This window comes from Lithobates pipiens, unplaced genomic scaffold (genome assembly GCF_037356315.1).
Source record: "Lithobates pipiens isolate NorthernLeopardFrog02 unplaced genomic scaffold, aLitPip1_a1.2 Scaffold_16, whole genome shotgun sequence".
Classification (NCBI taxonomy): Eukaryota; Metazoa; Chordata; class Amphibia; order Anura; family Ranidae; genus Lithobates; species Lithobates pipiens.
Window position 1 is genome coordinate 220,465,696 of NW_027507748.1, and position 17,587 is coordinate 220,483,282.

A 17,587-nucleotide genomic window follows, 5' to 3' on the forward strand; every position below is an offset into this window, starting at 1 on the left:
AATACCGGGCACTTATACACCTTCCTGCCCACAGCAATTTTCAATTTGAATGACAATTACATGGTCATGCTACACTGTACCCAAACTAAACTGTTATCATTTTCTTCCCACAAACAGAGCTTTCATTTGGTGGTATTTGATCACCTCTGCGGTTTTTATTTTTGCTAAACAAATTAAAAAAGACCAACATTCTGAAAAAAATATGTTGTTTTTGTTATATTATTTTGTTTTCTCCTTCACTGACTGGCACTGTTGAGGAGGCACTAATATGTAGAATTGATGGGCACCTATAGGTTACACGTCTATGTAGCACTGATAGATGGCACTAATGGGCAGCACTCATGAGGCTGCACTGACAGGTGCTACTGATTGGCACTTTGGGGATTGAATTGCAATTTGGGTGGGCACTGACTGGCAGCTGATTGGCAATGTGCTGATTGTCAGTGCACAACACCCCCCCCCCCGCCCGCCATCAGCTCTCCCTGTCAGCGCAAACTGAGAAAACCTGATTACGGCACTTCCTGGCTCACACTGTTATTGGTCACAGCTGATCACATGGTAAAGTGCCCCTGTCAGAGGCTCTTTACCATGATCAGAGATGTGGTGTGTCAGACTGACACCCCACACCACCGGTCGCCGCACTGTGTGCCCCACGCGGGCACGCGCTGACTTGTTATCTTGCTGTACGTCATATGATGCCCAGTCAGGATAACTGAACCACTTCCCGGCTGTCATTTTGCTATAGGCCGGGCATGAAGTGATTAAGTTATATGTTTGGCGGGGAGGGGGGATTGTACACAAGGATCTTACTTCCCTGACAGACTGGTTGCGTTTTAGTTGTTAGGTGCAGGGCCATCTTTAATATTAATTGGACCCAGGGCAAACTGTTTCTTGGGCCCTCCCGAACAGACTTATCAACTATTTGCGGGCAGTGTGGGCTCAAAGGGCAGCTACTTTTGGTCCCACAACAATGACTGGGACCAGGGCAGCTGCCCCTTTTGCCCTGTGTTAAAGACGGCCCTGGTTAGGTGTCACTTTATTAGTGTATAAAGTAATTGAGGACTTCGCTCACCCAGGGGCAGGTATCGGCTGTTTGGTGAGTTAGAACATGGTAACCTTGTCCTAAACTCTATTGAAGTCTGTGGTGAGACGTTAAAAAATGCATGGGAAGTAGGTCATCTGTTTTTCAATGCATAGTTCACACCAGTGCGTTCCAGTTCCAGGAAAAAAAAGTAGAGGTTACTGCATTTTTTCTGCACTGGACTGTACTGGAACGCTGTAAAACTCATCTGGAACTCACCTAAACGCACTGGAACTCAAATGTCCTTATTTAAAGGTGTTGTAATCTATGTAATAAGGTGAAAAAACACCTGGCAGTCACTGGTCTCCCAGCCCCCTCATTTTGCTTATCTAAACCCCTTCATCTCTTCGGTGGGGACGCAATGTCCCTCTTACCACGGAGTCCCAGCTCTTGATTGGATAGATTGATAGTAGTGCAGCCATTGGCTCCCGCTGCTGTCAATCAAATCCAATGACGCGGGGCCAACTCTGGCATTTGTGTCTGTGGACGCAAACAAGGGACTTGGGAACGTGCCCGCAAGGTAACCCCCTTGGGAGTGCATTTCTCCTAGGGGATTGTCTGATGCGGGGGAGGAGCCGCCGGGGACCCCAGAAGAGGATGTTCAGGGCCACTCTGTGCAAAACAAGCTGCACAGTGGAGGTAAGTATGACATATTTGTTATTTATATAAAAATATATATATATATATATATATATATATTTACAATAATTTTAAGGTTCAGAACAAAAAGGGAAAAATGCACTAGACTGCATCAAAAACGCATCAAATTCACACATTCAAAAAATCATCTGTAACACATCCAGACTGAGTTTCTATGGTGTGAAATGGCCCTTACCACTGTTTTACCACCGTTTACCTACAGGTAAGCCTATAATAATAATTCCTTTTGAGCCCTGTGCCGTGAACGGTGGCTCCCTTGTGCATGCACAGGAGTGACCTCCTAGCGACTCCAGCCACTCACAGTGCCAGAGCCTGCAAACCTGGGGGGGGAAATGGAAGCTGCTGCAGCATTGACATTGCGGTGCTGGAACAGCTTCATTATAAGGTAAGTTTCACATAATGTGCAAGCATGCAATGCATACTAGCACATTATGACTTTATCTTTTTTTTTTATTATTAAAAAAAAAGTCTAGCTGTATACAACCGCTTTCAATTCTGAAAGTTTAATGATCACACTATGTTGTGTTAAAATCTGCGAGCCAGTGACAGAGACAGAACTAGCTTCCATCCTCACAGCCGGCCAGTGACCCCTCTCCTAGAATGTGGCTTTAACGGCTTCCCACCTGCCATATAGTAAAATGACAGATGGACGGGCAGGAGCAGTCTCGTTCTGGGAGGATTTCATAGTATCCTGATTATCAGTGCTGCCAATTAGTGCCCATCAGTGATGCCTGTCAGTGCCTCCTCATCAGTGCTGCATATCATTGCTGCCTATCTGTGCCACCTATCAGTGTTCATAAGTGCCGCCTATCTATGTCCATAAGTGCCATCTATCAGTGCAGCCTATCAGTGCCTGACATTGCAGCCTCATCAGTGCACATCAGTAAAGGATAAAAATTACTTATTTACAAAATTTTATAACAGAAACTTTTGGCCTTCTTAAAAAAACAAAACAAAAAAAACGTTATACTTACCTGTTCTGTGCAGTGGTTTTACACAGAGCAGATCCTCTTCTTTTCAGGTCATCTGGCGGCGCTCTTCCTCCTCCAGCAGTGTCCCAAGAGAAAGCCGCTTGCCCTTGGGGCACCACTGCTTGATTGCTCCCAAGCTGCTCCTTTATACGTCCATAGGAACATATAGAACCGTGGCTCGGCACCTCCCCTGCTCTCTCTTCATTGGCTCATTAGCTGTGATTGACAGCAGTGGGAGACAATGGGCTCCTGCTGCAATCTCAACTGAGGAGGGAGAGTCCCAGGACAGCCAAGGCTATTGTGAACATTGATGGATTGGAGGGAGCTCAGGTAAGGATTGGGGGGGGGGAGGGGGGAGCTGCACACAGAAGTTTTTTTTTACCTTCATGCATAAAACACATAAAGGTAAAAAAAAACCTTCAGCCTTTAGGCCGGGTTCACACCGCTGCGATGCGGGAACGCCGCGAATCCGCGGCGTTTTCCCGCATCGCATTACTCCCGCCGGCAGTTCACACTGCCCTATGCGGATGGCTGGGAGTGTCAATGATATGTTAATGACACCCCCAGATCCGTCCGCATATCGCAGTGCGATCTGCCGACTTGCACAGGAATCAGATCGCATGGTGTGAACCCCCATGCGATCCGATTCTGTTGCGGACCAAAAAAAGGGTCCCATGCGAGTTTGCTGCGGGAGCGATGCGAATTCAGCCATACTATCTGTATGGCTGAACTCGCATCGCTATGGAGATCGGATGTGATTTGCACTGCAGTGCGGTGCGAATCACATCCGGATCTCCCCCCGCAGCAGTGTGAACCCGGCCTTAGAACCACTTTAAAGTGATACTTTTTTTTAAATTTAAAAATAACAAACGTCATACGTTTTGCACAGAGTGACCCAGATTCTCCTCTTATCGGGTCCCTCACCGGCTCTCCTACCCCCCCCCCCTCTTGCTGAGTGCCCCCACAGCAAGCAGCTTGCTATGGGGGCACCCGAGCCACTGCTTGGTGTGCCCTTTTAGACATGGAGCAACGGTTTGGCACTGCAGCCTCTCTCCTCATCGGCTCACTGACTTTGATTGACAGCAAGGAGGGCCAATGGCGTCTTGCTGCTGTCTCAGCCAATGGGGAGGAAGAGTCCCAGGCAGCCGAAACTCTCGGGCAACATCACTGAATCAAGATGGGCTCAGGTAAGTATGAGTGGGCTGCTACACACAGAAGGTTTTTCATCCTAATGCATAAAATGCATTAAGATAAAAAAAAAAACAGACTTTAGTATCACTGTAAAAGCTTCCCATCTGGCTGTTACACATAAACAGCAGGGTGGGTGCTTCTTAGATTGGAGTGGTCGTACCTGTACATCCTCCTGCTTCAGTCGCTAGCCTTGTACTATGTAAACTCTGTGTCCAATCACAGCTTTCACAAAGGTAAACAAAGCAGCAATTAGCTCTGTTTCCTCACAGAGAATGCCTGTGAAAGGAGACAGAGACAGTTGCTAATGATCTGTGAGATTAAAGGGCCACCTTTACAAAAACACTGCCTAAGGGATGTCTGTGGATAACTCTAAATCTACAGCCACATTCTAAGACTAGCCCAGTAAATAAGAAATCACTATACATACCTTTTCTAAAGCTGGTCTGGTCCCACACTGAGCTCTCAGTGTCGGTGTTCAGAAGAGGCAGTTGACAACAGAAGCCCCATAGTAATATGTATGGTATGGGTGACACCACTTCCCATGCATTTCCTAGCTGTTGTCGGCTGCTTCCTGCACACTTCATCTGCTGCTGGAGACTAGACCAGATCGGCTTCAGAAAAGGTACGAATAGCGATTTTTGCTTTATAGGGATAGGTTAGTGTTATAAATTATAAACACATACAGGTCCTTCTCAAAAAATTAACATATTGTGATAAAGTTCATTATTTTCTGTAATGTACTGATAAACATTAGACTTTCATATATTTTAGATTCATTACACACAACTGAAGTAGTTCAAGCCTTTTCTTGTTTTAATATTGATGATTTTGGCATACAGCTCCTGAAAACCCAAAAATCATATCTCAAAAAATTAGCATATTTCATCCGACCAATAAAAGAAAAGTGTTTTTAATACAAAAAAAGTCAACCTTCAAATAATTATGTTCAGTTATGCACTCAATACTTGGTCGGGAATCCTTTTGCAGAAATGACTGCTTCAATGCGGCGTGGCATGGAGGCAACCAGCCTGTGGCACTGCTGAGGTGTTATGGAGGCCCAGGATGCTTCGATAGCGGCCTTAAGCTCATCCAGAGTGTTGGGTCTTGCGTCTCTCAACTTTCTCTTCCCAATATCCCACAGATTCTCTATGGGGTTCAGGTCAGGAGAGTTGGCAGGCCAATTGAGCACAGTAATACCATGGTCAGTAAACCATTTACCAGTGGTTTTGGCACTGTGAGCAGGTGCCAGGTCGTGCTGAAAAATGAAATCTTCATCTCCATAAAGCTTTTCAGCAGATGGAAGCATGAAGTGCTCCAAAATCTCCTGATAGCTAGCTGCATTGACCCTGCCCTTGATAAAACACAGAGGACCAACACCAGCAGCTGACATGGCACCCCAGACCATCACTGACTGTGGGTACTTGACACTGGACCTCAGGCATTTTGGCATTTCCCTCTCCCCAGTCTTCCTCCAGACTCTGGCACCTTGATTTCCGAATGACATGCAAAATTTGCTTTCATCCGAAAAAAGTACTTTGGACCACTGAGCAACAGTCCAGTGCTGCTTCTCTGTAGCCCAGGTCAGGCGCTTCTGCCGCTGTTTCTGGTTCAAAAGTGGCTTGACCTGGGGAATGCGGCACCTGTAGCCCATTTCCTGCACACGCCTGTTCACGGTGGCTCTGGATGTTTCTAATCCAGACTCAGTCCACTGCTTCCGCAGGTCCTCCAAGGTCTGGAATCGGTCCTTCTCCACAATCTTCTTCAGGGTCCGGTCACCTCTTCTCGTGCAGCGTTTTCTGCCACACTTTTTCCTTCCCACAGACTTCCCACTGAGGTGCCTTGATACAGCACTCTGGGAACAGCCTATTCGTTCAGAAATTTCTTTCTGTGTCTTACCCTCTTGCTTGAGGGTGTCAATGATGGCCTTCTGGACAGCAGTCAGGTCGGCAGTCTTACCCATGATTGCGGTTTTGAGTAATGAACCAGGCTGGGAGTTTTTAAAAGCCTCAGGAATCTTTTGCAGGTGTTTAGAGTTAATTAGTTGATTCAGATGATTAGGTTAATAGCTTGTTTAGAGAACCTTTTCATGATATGCTAATTTTTTGAGATAGGAATTTGGGGTTTTCATGAGCTGTATGCCAAAATCATCAATATTAAAACAAGAAAAGGCTTGAACTACTTCAGTTGTGTGTAATGAATCTAAAATATATGAAAGTCTAATGTTTATCAGTACATTACAGAAAATAATGAACTTTATCACAATATGCTAATTTTTTGAGAAGGACCTGTATATACCGCACTGTCTATAAAAGAAATCAAACAAAAATTTTAAAAACTAAAGCAGCCAGCAAAGCAGTGGATAAAGTTGCAAAAATGACAAATTGGGTGAAATGTGCAGCGCTTACAGTGCCTTGCGAAAGTATTCTGCCCCCTTGAACTTTTCAAACTTTTGCCACTTTTCAGGCTTCAAACATAAAGATATAAAATTTTAATTTTTTGTGAAGAATCACCAACAAGTGGGATACAATTGTGAAGTGGAACGAAATCTATTGGATAATTTAAACTTTTTTAGCAAATAAAAAACTGAAAAGTGGTGCGTGCAAAATTATTCAGCCCCTTTACTTTCAGTGCAGCAAACTCACTCCAGAAGTTCAGCGAGGATCTCTGAATGATCCAATGTTGTCCTAAATGACTGATGGTGATAAATAGAATCCACCTGTGTGTAATCAAGTCTCTGTATAAATGCACCTGCTCTGTGATAGTCTCAGGGTTCTGTTGAAAGCGCAGAGAGAATCATGAAGACCAAGGAACACACCAGGCAGGTCTGTAATACTGTTGTGGAGAAGTTTAAAGCCGGATTTGGATACAAAAAGATTTCCCAAGCTTTAAACATCCCAAGGAGCACTGTGCAAGTGATCATTTTGAAATGGAAGGAGTATCAGACAGACCACTGCAAATCTACCAAGACCTGGCCATTCCTCTAAACTTTCAGCTCAGACAAGGAGAAGACTGATCAGAGATGCAGCCAAGAGGCCCATGATCACTCTGGATGAACTGCAGAGAACTACAGCTGAGGTGGGAGAGTCTGTCCATAGGACAACAATCAGTCGTACACTGCACAAATCTGGCCTTTATGGAAGAGTGGCAAGAAGAAAGCCATTTCTCAAAGATATCCATAAAAAGTCTCGTCTAAAGTTTGCCACAAGCCACCTGGGAGACACACTAAACATGTGGAAGAAGGTGCTCTGGTCAGATGAAACCAAAATCGAACTTTTTGCCCACAATGCAAAACGATATGTTTGGCGTAAAAGAAACACAGCTCATCACCCTCAACGCACCATCCCCACTGTCAAACATGGTGGTGGCAGCATCATGGTTTGGGCCTGCTTTTCTTCAGCAGGGACAGGGAAGATGGTTAAAATTGAGGGGAAGATGGATGCAGCCAAATACAGGACCATTCTGGATGAAAACCTATTGGAGTCTGCAAAAGACCTGAAACTGGGACGGAGCTTTATCTTCCAACAAGACAATGATACCAAACATACAGCAAAATCTACAAAGGAATGGTTCACAAATAAACGTATCCAGGTGTTAGGATGGCCAAGTCAAAGTCCAGACCTGAATCCAATCGAGAATCTGTGTAAAGAGCTGAAAACTGCTGTTCACAAACGCTCTCCATCCAACCTCACTGAGCTCGAGCTGTTTTGCAAGGAAGAATGGGCAAGAATTTCAGTCTCTCAATGTGCAAAACTGATAGAGACATACCCCAAGCGACTTAAAGCTGTAATCGCAGCAAAAAGGTGGCTCTACAAAGTATTAAAGCAAGGGGGCCGAATAATTTTGCACGCCCCACTTTTAATTTTTTTATATCTTTATGTTTGAAGCCTGAAATGTGGCAAAAGGTTGAAAAGTTCAAGGGGGCCGAATACTTTCGCAAGGCACTGTATGTGATCATATAAACCATAACAAATAATATGAGTACAAAAACCGTGAATAATAAATGATGTGCTCAAAAATACTCCAAGCAGTCCTCTATTATGACATGTGATGTTTATAAATAAAGGAACTTGGACATGTGATGTCCAAAAAAGTCAGTGGCAAACTTCAATCATGTGTGATGGTAATCCTCAACCACATGTGGATATGATATCATGACAGTCTTTAAAGAGGGATTCCACCTAAAAAAATATATTAAAAGCCAGCAGCTATAAATACTACAGCTGCTGACTTTTAATAAATGGACACTCACCTGTCCCGGGTTCCAGCGATGCCGAGGCCGATCGATCGCTTGGCTTTCGGCTGCTGCAGTCACCATTCTAGGTGAGGGAATCAGGAAGTGAAGCGAATCGGCTTCACTTCCCGGTTCCCTACTGCACATGCGCGAGTCGCGCAGCGCAATAGGAATTGTCCGCGCTGTCACTGGGACCCGTGTGTGTCCCAGCAGACAGCGAAACGGGACAGGAAATGACATAGATTCCCATGGGAGTCTATGCCCGGAAGTGGGTGTAAATACCTGTCTTTGACAGGTATCTCCACCCCCCTCCCCCTGTAAGGTGTCAATTGTGACAGGGGGGGAGGGTTCCGATCAACGGAAGTTCCACTTTAGGGTGGAACCCCGCTTTAACTTCAAATATGTATGATGTAATAACAGTTGATAGTAGATCCACCACCAAAGACACCAGAAGCTGCTTACCAGAGGGATTAAACTCAAATCGGTGTACACCTATTGAGCCAATCAAGCTTTGTGGTATAATATACCAAGGGGATCAGATGCTCTATCCAGATATGACCTCCAGATGGACCACCAAACAGGTGTAAGGTATGGATGGACTCAGTAGATATAGGCAGCCAGCCCCACCATTAAAAGAAAGAGGAAGGTATATAGCATAACTCCATATGGAAATTCTAATGCATGAAAAACAAAGGAAATACACTCACGTGTTTGGCAGTAAAATCAAGCGCTTCTATAAAAGAAGTCGTGGTCTCAGCATATCCTCCCGATATGTTAGTGTTAGCCCTTGTACACACGGTCGGAGAATCTGTCGGAATGAGTCTTATCGGACCGTGTCGTCAGATAATTCGACTGTGTGTGGTATGCATCGGACTGATTCCGTCCAAATCTCCGTTCGACCCAATTTTCCAACATGTTGGAAATATTTCCTGACCAACTGGGCCGGACGGACCTAATCCGATCATGTGTAGAGCATTTTCATCGGACCAAGTGCCATTCATGCTCAGATCAAATTTCTACATCAAAGCTATTGGCTACTAGCCTGAATGTAGTCCCATCGTAACAAAATTACATCATCACGTTCTGAAAGATCGGATTTTTCGCCAACTTGGCCCGACCGTGTGTATGCAACAGTTTCGGACACAATCCGTCGGACTAAATCCGACGGGCAATATCCGACGGATTTGGTTGGCAAAATCTGACCGTGTGTACGTGGGCTTAGAATGTGTATGCGAGTAGATTTAGAGAGTTTGTTTTAAGCTGTACTTTCACTTTAATGCTTTTGCTTTACGTGTAGGCCATTTACATACCACCGAACGTTAAAGTTTTAACCACCTCCCACCCGGGCACTGCACATAAACGGCCAGTGGATGTTCAGGAACGTCCCTCAGAATGAGTGCTCGCAGCGCGGCCATGAGGTGCGCTTCGGCTCGATCCTGTGATCATTATGATTGTAGAATCCAGATGAGCAGAGATCAGGATATGGGCGTTGTGATTGGCCCTCCCGACCTTGTGACAGCTGTGTCCAATCACAGCCGTCACAATGTAAACAGAGACGGGTGTCTCTGACAGTTCTCCCCGCCAAGCTCAGTAAGAGCTCATTGCGGGGGGGGGGGGGGGGGGGGAATCTGCAGATCTCTGATCGCTCCCTGTGTGAGGATGATTTTACACAGAGAGCTGTTAAAGATCACCCCACAAACAGTACACCAAGCACCACTGATACCCATGTCCCCATACACATACACATTTCAGTGTCCCCATCACTGCCAACATCGAAAAAAAAACAAAAACTGATCTGGGTTATTTTTACCAAAGAAATGTAGCAGCATAATTTTTGGTCAAAATTTATCAAGAGAAATTACTTATTTGCAAAATTTTATTACAAAAACGTCATCAGAAAAATTAATTTTTTTGGAAAAATGTTGCTATTTTTTTATTTGTAGCGTAAAAAATAAAAAACCTAGCGGTGATTACATACCAGGAAAAGAAAGCTCTAATTGTGTGTAATGTAATTTGGGTACAGTGTTACATGACCGCGCAATTCTCATTCAAAGTTTGACAGAGCTGAAAGCTGAAAATTGGTCTGGGAAGGACCGGGGTGAAAGTGTCCCTCTAGTAAACACCAGTGCAGTCAGCAACAGCATCTCTAATTGCTAGCCCCACTAGTGTGAAGTGTCAGTGAACCAGTGGAGCCAGCCACAGTGTCCTTGACACTAGTCACAGCAGTCTCAGTGTCATCCGTGTAGCCAGCACAGTGTACCTGATCGCTAGTGACACTAGTCACACTGTCACAAAATCAGTGCAGCCAGCCATTGTCCCTTATTGCTGTCATACCCATGTCAGTGACACCAGATTAGTGTATGCCAGCAACAGTGTTCCTGATCGCTAGCACACTAGTATAGGTGTCACCAGCCCAGTATAAGCCAGCAACGGTGTTCCTGATCACAGTGTTAGTGCTGCCAGTTCAGTGTACCCCAGCAATAGCTTTCCTGATCGCAGTGAAAGTGACGCCAGAGCAGTATACTCCAGCAACAGTGTTCCCTATCATCGTCAAGCCAGTATAGGTTTCACCAGCCCAGTGTAAGCCAGCAACAGTGCTCCTGATCACAGTGTTAGTGCTGTCAGACCCAGTATAAACCAGCAACAGCTTTCCTGATCACAGGCCTAGTGATGCCTGACCAGTGTATGTCTGCAACCGTGTTCCTGATCACCGTCACACAAGTACAGGTGTCACCAGCCCAGTTGCCAGCAACAGTGTTCCTAATCGCTGCCACAGCAATACAGCCAGAAACCATATTCCTGATCAACACCACATCAGTCACCAGTGCACCTAATCTCTAGTGACACTAGTCACACTCACCAGACTAGTGTAGCTAGCCAGTGTCCCTGACTGCTCTCATATCTCTTGTCAGTGAGGACAGACCAGTGTTCCTGATCGCTGTCACACCAGTGTAGATGTCGCCAGCCCAGTTGCTAGCAAGTGTTCTTGATCACTGGCAGAAAAGTTCTAGGATTGCCAGACCAGTACAGCCAGCAGCAGTATGCCTGAGCAATACTGCATCAATCACAGTGTCAGCAGATCAGTGTAAACTAGTACCAGTGACTTGATTACTGCCATGCCAATGTCAACAGAGCCAGTGAAGCCAGCAATACTGTTCTCATCACTAGTCACAGCAGTATCAGTGTCAGCAGAGCCAGCCAAGCCAGCAACAGTGTTCTGATCATCGCCACAGTATCACCTGAGCCAATGTCCTGAACGCCAACCACTGACACATGTCCAAAAAATGTAAAAAAAATCAGGAGGCCTTTCAGATTCTGAGCATGACAGAAGAGAGTAGCGGGGAAGAGCTCTCACTGTCAGATTCTGAATTTGAACCTGTGGAGAGCAGCGGTTCAATAATGGCCACCTCTGATTCAGAGGATGAAAGGTTCCCTACAAAAAGAGTCAGGTGTCGTGAACATCCTACGAAGTTGCAGCAGGCTAACACCAGTAGTGCAGTACATCATGGTTAGAGGGCAAGCACCAGTAATGAAGCTCATACTGATTAAATGGTAAGCACAAATATTGGAGGGGCACATCAGCCATGAAGGATTAAGGCACACAGTAGTGTCCTAGAGGCACCTTCAAATCCTTTGTGACTACCTTCTACTTCTGCAGTACCGATCATCCCCCCATTTACAGCGCAACTAGGCATTCGGGTACAGATAGAAAAATTTACACCTGTTCAGTTTTTATTTTTAATCAAAGATTTGTTCAAATCTTTTGTGGCACAATATAATCTATATGCCCAGCCGTACATCACCAGTAATCCCAATTTCATTTATGCCTATCCATTGATTTTAGTGCACTCAATTGCAGCCATGTACACCAGCATATACAGCGTGGTTAGTTATTTTCTCTTTATTTCTGACACCATTGTATGTTTATCATATTATCTCAGAAATATACTTATCTAAATGTTTATTTTGTGGAACATTTTTCCTTTATGTACATAAGAGCATCCCTGAAGAAGATACACAATATCGCAATATTCAAAATGTGTCGGGTGTCTCTGTAGTTTCCTTTGCTATACCAATGTCAGGTTCTCACAATATTGTTGTAAACCAGGGGTAGGCAACCTTGGCACTCCAGCTGTAGTGAAACTACAAATCCCATCATGCCTCTGCCTCTAGGAGTCATGCCTGTGATTGTCGGGTCTTGCAGTGTCTCATGGGACTTGTAGTTTTACCACAGCTGGAGGGCCAAGGTTACCTACCCCTGCTGTAAACCATTGTACACTGTTTCTAGCCAACATGTTTTATCAGTGTCTGATGTGTTAATAAAGTTTTGTATATTTTTTTTATATTGTTTTGAAGCATATTTGTCGCGAGTGTGTCAGAAACCATGAATCAGACCGAGACAGAAGTACAATTAAATCACACTTGTTTATTAAATAAAAATAAAAAGGTAAATAGAAAAAGCAAAAATTCAATGGGCTCCTGCGCTTAAATAGGATTTGTGAGGAATGCTCTTATTTAGTGGATGCCGCAGGCACTTTCATGAGACACCAGCTCATGTATATAGACTAAAAGAAACAATGGTGGTGCTGCGCTTCCAGAAAAATGGAACCTTACAAGAAAATGTTAGAGAGCTAATTATTCAGATAGAGAGATATCAGATGGTATGTATTCAAACTAGTATGGTAGAGGAGAACTCTTATCCCGATGTAAAAATTATTCTATCGAAAGTGCTTACAACAGTGTGTACACAATGATAACTGTCACAATACAGGGTGCAACTTATATCTCTGTGATATAATAATAGTGCTAAGTGCAATAGTACATATACAACCACATACAGTGGTCTAACTATAAATCAGACTTCTACGGCAAAAAGTGCTGAGTGCATCACAGCAAAACCAAAAGTGGCTGGAATATAAACAGTTACTGACTAGGTAAGCGCAAACTAGTGACTAGTGACAATGATAAAGTGTAAAAAATGCAAGCAAAGTGCTTAGTATAACACAAAATATTAATAAAAAAGCATATAATAATCGAACTATAGATCTAAACTCTATAAACAGAAAGTGCTGAGTGCAAAAAATAGCAAAACAATTGGACTATATCCAGCTGTTAATGAAGTGAACACAGTCCCGTGATGATGTCACATAAACATCTAAAGTGCTCCTATGCTGAGAAATGTCTCAGAGGTTCTTCCTCCACATAAGTGATTCCACGCATAAGTGTGCACACTGGATAATTACCTTCCCGCTATATAAAATATAGCGTATATGCAGCCTCCTCTTAGATATATCAGGAGTCCCAGGAAAGGGGGTGGAAGGGGGGGCCTCAGGGGGTCACTCTCGGATCTCCGTCAAAATATACTCCAGCAAGATGTTCCAATATAGCTCAGAGAATAAATATAAGAGCAACCATAGTGTAGTATGTATTTAAAATTCACTACTTTATTAAAAGGTTAAAATTGCTCACAAACGAAATGGGGTAAATAGGCAGTATTAGCAGCAAGATAATTCAAATCGACCGCACTGGTGCGAGCGTCACTTCCGGTCTCCGTATCCTACGCGTTACGTCACTTCCAGTTGAAGTCACTGGATAGAGTAGTCAGCCAGGTCAGAGTTCAATAACCAGATCGGGTAATCAGCCAGGCCAGAAGTCAGGGATCCAAGTAGAGCAACAGCAAGCAGGATAAGGAGCCAGAAGGGATGTCAGAAAGCCAGTCTTTAAACAGAACCGCAGGAGATGGTTTCTAGTGATGAGACCAAGGCGAAGGCAGAGGTGAAGTGAGCTGGACAGCTTTAAGTAGGCAGGTCAGACGAGCATGATCAGGAACAGCTGATAACTGTGGAGAGAGATGAGAGCTGGCAATTAGCCGACAGCTGAGCAGCCAGTACAGAGAAGGAAGGGCTAAGCCAGCCCTGACACAGTGTTGCCATTCTTAAAGTCCCATAAACAAGGAGGATATTCCTTTTTCTCTTAACTCAGGGACAAAGGCACACCCACCCTTCCACCATATCTCCATATTTCTATTTTATCAGTGATATCACCTCTATGTGGACAATTACTATACCTGTGTTTTCTAATCCTGTAAACTGTAGCTTGTGGTACAATGCAAACAAATTGCAAAGGCTTTCCACAAAGACTGGTCACCACTAGGGATGAGCTGAACACCCCCGGTTCAGTTCGCACCAAAACATGCGAATTTGCGAACAGACAAAAAATTTGTGTGAACATGCGAACACCATTAAAGTCTATGGGACACGAACGTGAAATATCAAGTGTTAAATTTAAAGGCTTATATGGAAGTTATTGCCATGAAAAGTGTTTGGGGGCTCGGGTACTGCCCCAGGGGACATGTATCAATGCAAAAAAAACATTTTTAAAACGTCCGTTTTTTCAGTAGCAGTGATCTTAATAATGTTTAACGTGAAACAATAAAAATTAAATATTCCTTTAAATAGTGTGCCTGGAGGTCCCCTTAGTCTGCCTGTAAAGTGGCACATCTTTCTGAGGTGTTTTACTGTGCCACAGCAAAATTACATTTCTGAATGAAAAAATGTCATTTAAAATTGCTTGCGGCTATAATGTATTGCCGGATCTCGGCAATATAGATAAAAAAAATTGAGGAAAAAATCGGCATGGGTTCCCCTCTAGTCCATACCAGGCCCTTTGGGTCTGGTATGGCTATTAAGGGGAACTTCACACCAACATTTTTTTAAAAAAAAGTGTGCCCCACCCCCAAAATCCATACCAGCCCCTTCAGGTCTGGTATGAATTTTAAGGGGAACACCATGCCAAAATAAAAAAAATGGCATGGGGTTCCCCCCAAAATCCATACCAGACCCTTATCCGAGCAAGCAGCCTGGCAGGCCAGGAAAGGGGGGGAGAGCGAGCGCCCCTCCTGAACCATACCAGGCCGCTTGCCCTCAACATGGGGAGGGTGCTTTGGGGTCCCCCCCAAAGCACCTTGTCCCCATGTTGATAGGGACAAGGGCCTCATCCCCACAACCCTAGCTATTGGTTGTGGGGGTCTACAGGCTGGGGGCTTATCAGAATCTGGAAGCCTTCTTTAACAAGGGGGCCCCAAGATTCCACCCCCCCAGTGTGTTTACACTGTGTGGTAACATGTTGCGTGGTGACACTAGACTGGTGATCAGTGAGTAAAAAGCTGTAAAAAGCAGCTCATACTCACTGATCACCAGCCGACTGCAGCGATCCCCTCTCCTCTCCTCACAACTACTGTGTGAGGAGAGGAGAGCCGATTGTCTAGCAACCGGTTCTGTGTTTACATCACACGAGCGATCCCCCTCCCTCTGAGCGATGTCCCTGAATGTCCACTCAGAAGGAGAGAGCGCCCACCCTGGCCTAGAGGCGATTCAGTTCGCATTGTGCGCTATACAAGTATTTCATTCATTCATTCATTTATATACATTGGCCGGGTGGGAAGTGGTTAAAAAAAAACATTTTAGTTTTCTTTTTGCATTTTCCAAACACTTGTGACAAAAAAATATGAAATTTTCAAAAGACTCTTTATGCCTCTTAGAAAATATGTTGGGCTGGGGGAAGGGGGGGTTTCTTTGTGGTCATTTTGCAGGTGTTACCACTGTCCTTGTGCTCCAAGGTCACCAAAAGTGTGATAGGTTAGTAACAAAATCAAATACCGTATATACTCGAGTATAGGTCGACTCGAATATAAGCCGAGGCCCCTAATTTACCACAAAAAAACTGGGAAAACGTATTGACTCGTGTATAAGCCGAAGATGAGACATGCAGCAGCTACTGTAAGTGGAAAAGAGGGTCAACAATGCCCATCTGCAGCTGCATACCTCCCTGTGTCCACTGCAGCCTACCTGTGTCCTGTGCATGCCTCCGTGTGCCAATCTGCAGCCTCTGTGTCCTTCTGCAGCCTCTGTGTCCTTCTGCAGCTCCGTGTGCCATTTTGCACCGATCAGCATGTCATAAAAACATACGGCGGCCATTGCAGGATTCAAAAGCCGCACCTCTCCTCCTCGTCTGTGATAGGCGGAACACTCAATTTCCCAGCAGTCAGTGTTCCGCCTATCACGGACATCCGCTCATCCTCATACTACGGACGAGGATGAGAGGATGTCCGTGATAGGCGGAACACTGACTGCTGGGAAATTGAGTGTTCTGCCTATCACAGACAGGGAGGCGCGGCTTTTGAACAGTGGAATGGCCGCCGTCTGTCTGCACGACACACTGATCAGATAGGCAGACGGTGGTGACTCGAGTATAAGCCGAGGGGGGCACTTTCAGCCTAAAAAAAGGGGCTGAAAATCTCGGCTTATACTCGAGTATATACAGTAAGTAATTTCTGCCCCTAGAAAGCCTGAAGGTGCTCCTTGGATTTTTAGCTCCTCTATATGGCTAGGCTGTCTCAAACATGTGGTATCCTCATACTCGGAAGGAGTAGCAGAATGTTTTGAGGTGTAGATATTACAAAGTTACATAGTAGGTGAGGTTGAAAAAAAGACACAAGTCCATCAAGTCCAACCTATGTGTGTGAATATATGTCAGTATTACATTGTTTATCCCTGTATGTTGTGGTCGTTCAGGTGCTTATCTAATAGTTTTTTGAAACTATCAATGCTCTCCGCTGAAACCACCACCCGTGGATGGGAATTCTACATCCTTGCCGCTCTTACAGTAAAGAACCCTCTACACAGTTTAAGGTTAAAACTAATTTCTTCTAATTTTAATGAGTGGCCACGTTTCTTTTTAAACTTCCTTCCACAGAAAAGTTTTATCCCTATTGTGGGGTCACCAGTATGGTATTTGTAAATTTAAATAATATCCTGCTCCATTTCCAGTACACCTGAGGACTGGTGCCCAGAACTGGACAGAATACTCTAGGTGCGGCCAGACCTCTTGTAGAGTGGGAGAATTATCGCTTTATCTCTTAAGCCAATCCCCTTTTTAATGCATGCCAATATTCTGTTTGCTTGTTAATAGCAGCTTGGCATTGCTTTATGCAATCTTCAGGTGTAAAATGATTTTTTAAATGTGTAATTTTTTTTAAATGGCTCTGGCAGCGAAAGGGTTAAAAATGTGAGTGCCAGATTAAAAAAAAAAGCCCTGCCAGCATTTTTAACAACTTTAATGAAATATGTGAAAGATTCAGGTAGTTTTTAAAAGTGCCACTTTTACAAAGTAGCACTGTGGCTGCACCGGGCTCAAAAAGAAGTACCCCCAGTTCACAGATAATTAAACTGGAGGTAGTTATGACCAACTGCAAGTTTGCCTACAGAGACAGACTGTAAAGCCCCATACACACTATCAGATTTTCAGCTGATTTTTCCTTCAGATTTACCAAAACAATAAAATATGAGGTCAAACCTTAGGAGTTTCAATTCATATTCAATCAGGCAGGCCCTTGCACTACATGGTTTTGGTAAATCTGAAGGAAAAAATCAGCAGAAAATCTGATAGTGTGTA

The 17,587-nt window shown here is 44.4% G+C and overlaps 1 long non-coding RNA gene across 1 annotated transcript in view; it reads right to left on the minus strand.

Moving 5' to 3' along the window:
- LOC143982402 (uncharacterized) overlaps positions 1-17,587 on the minus strand; it is a 120,255-nt gene that overhangs the window by 84,989 nt on the left and 17,679 nt on the right. The window lies entirely within an intron of this gene.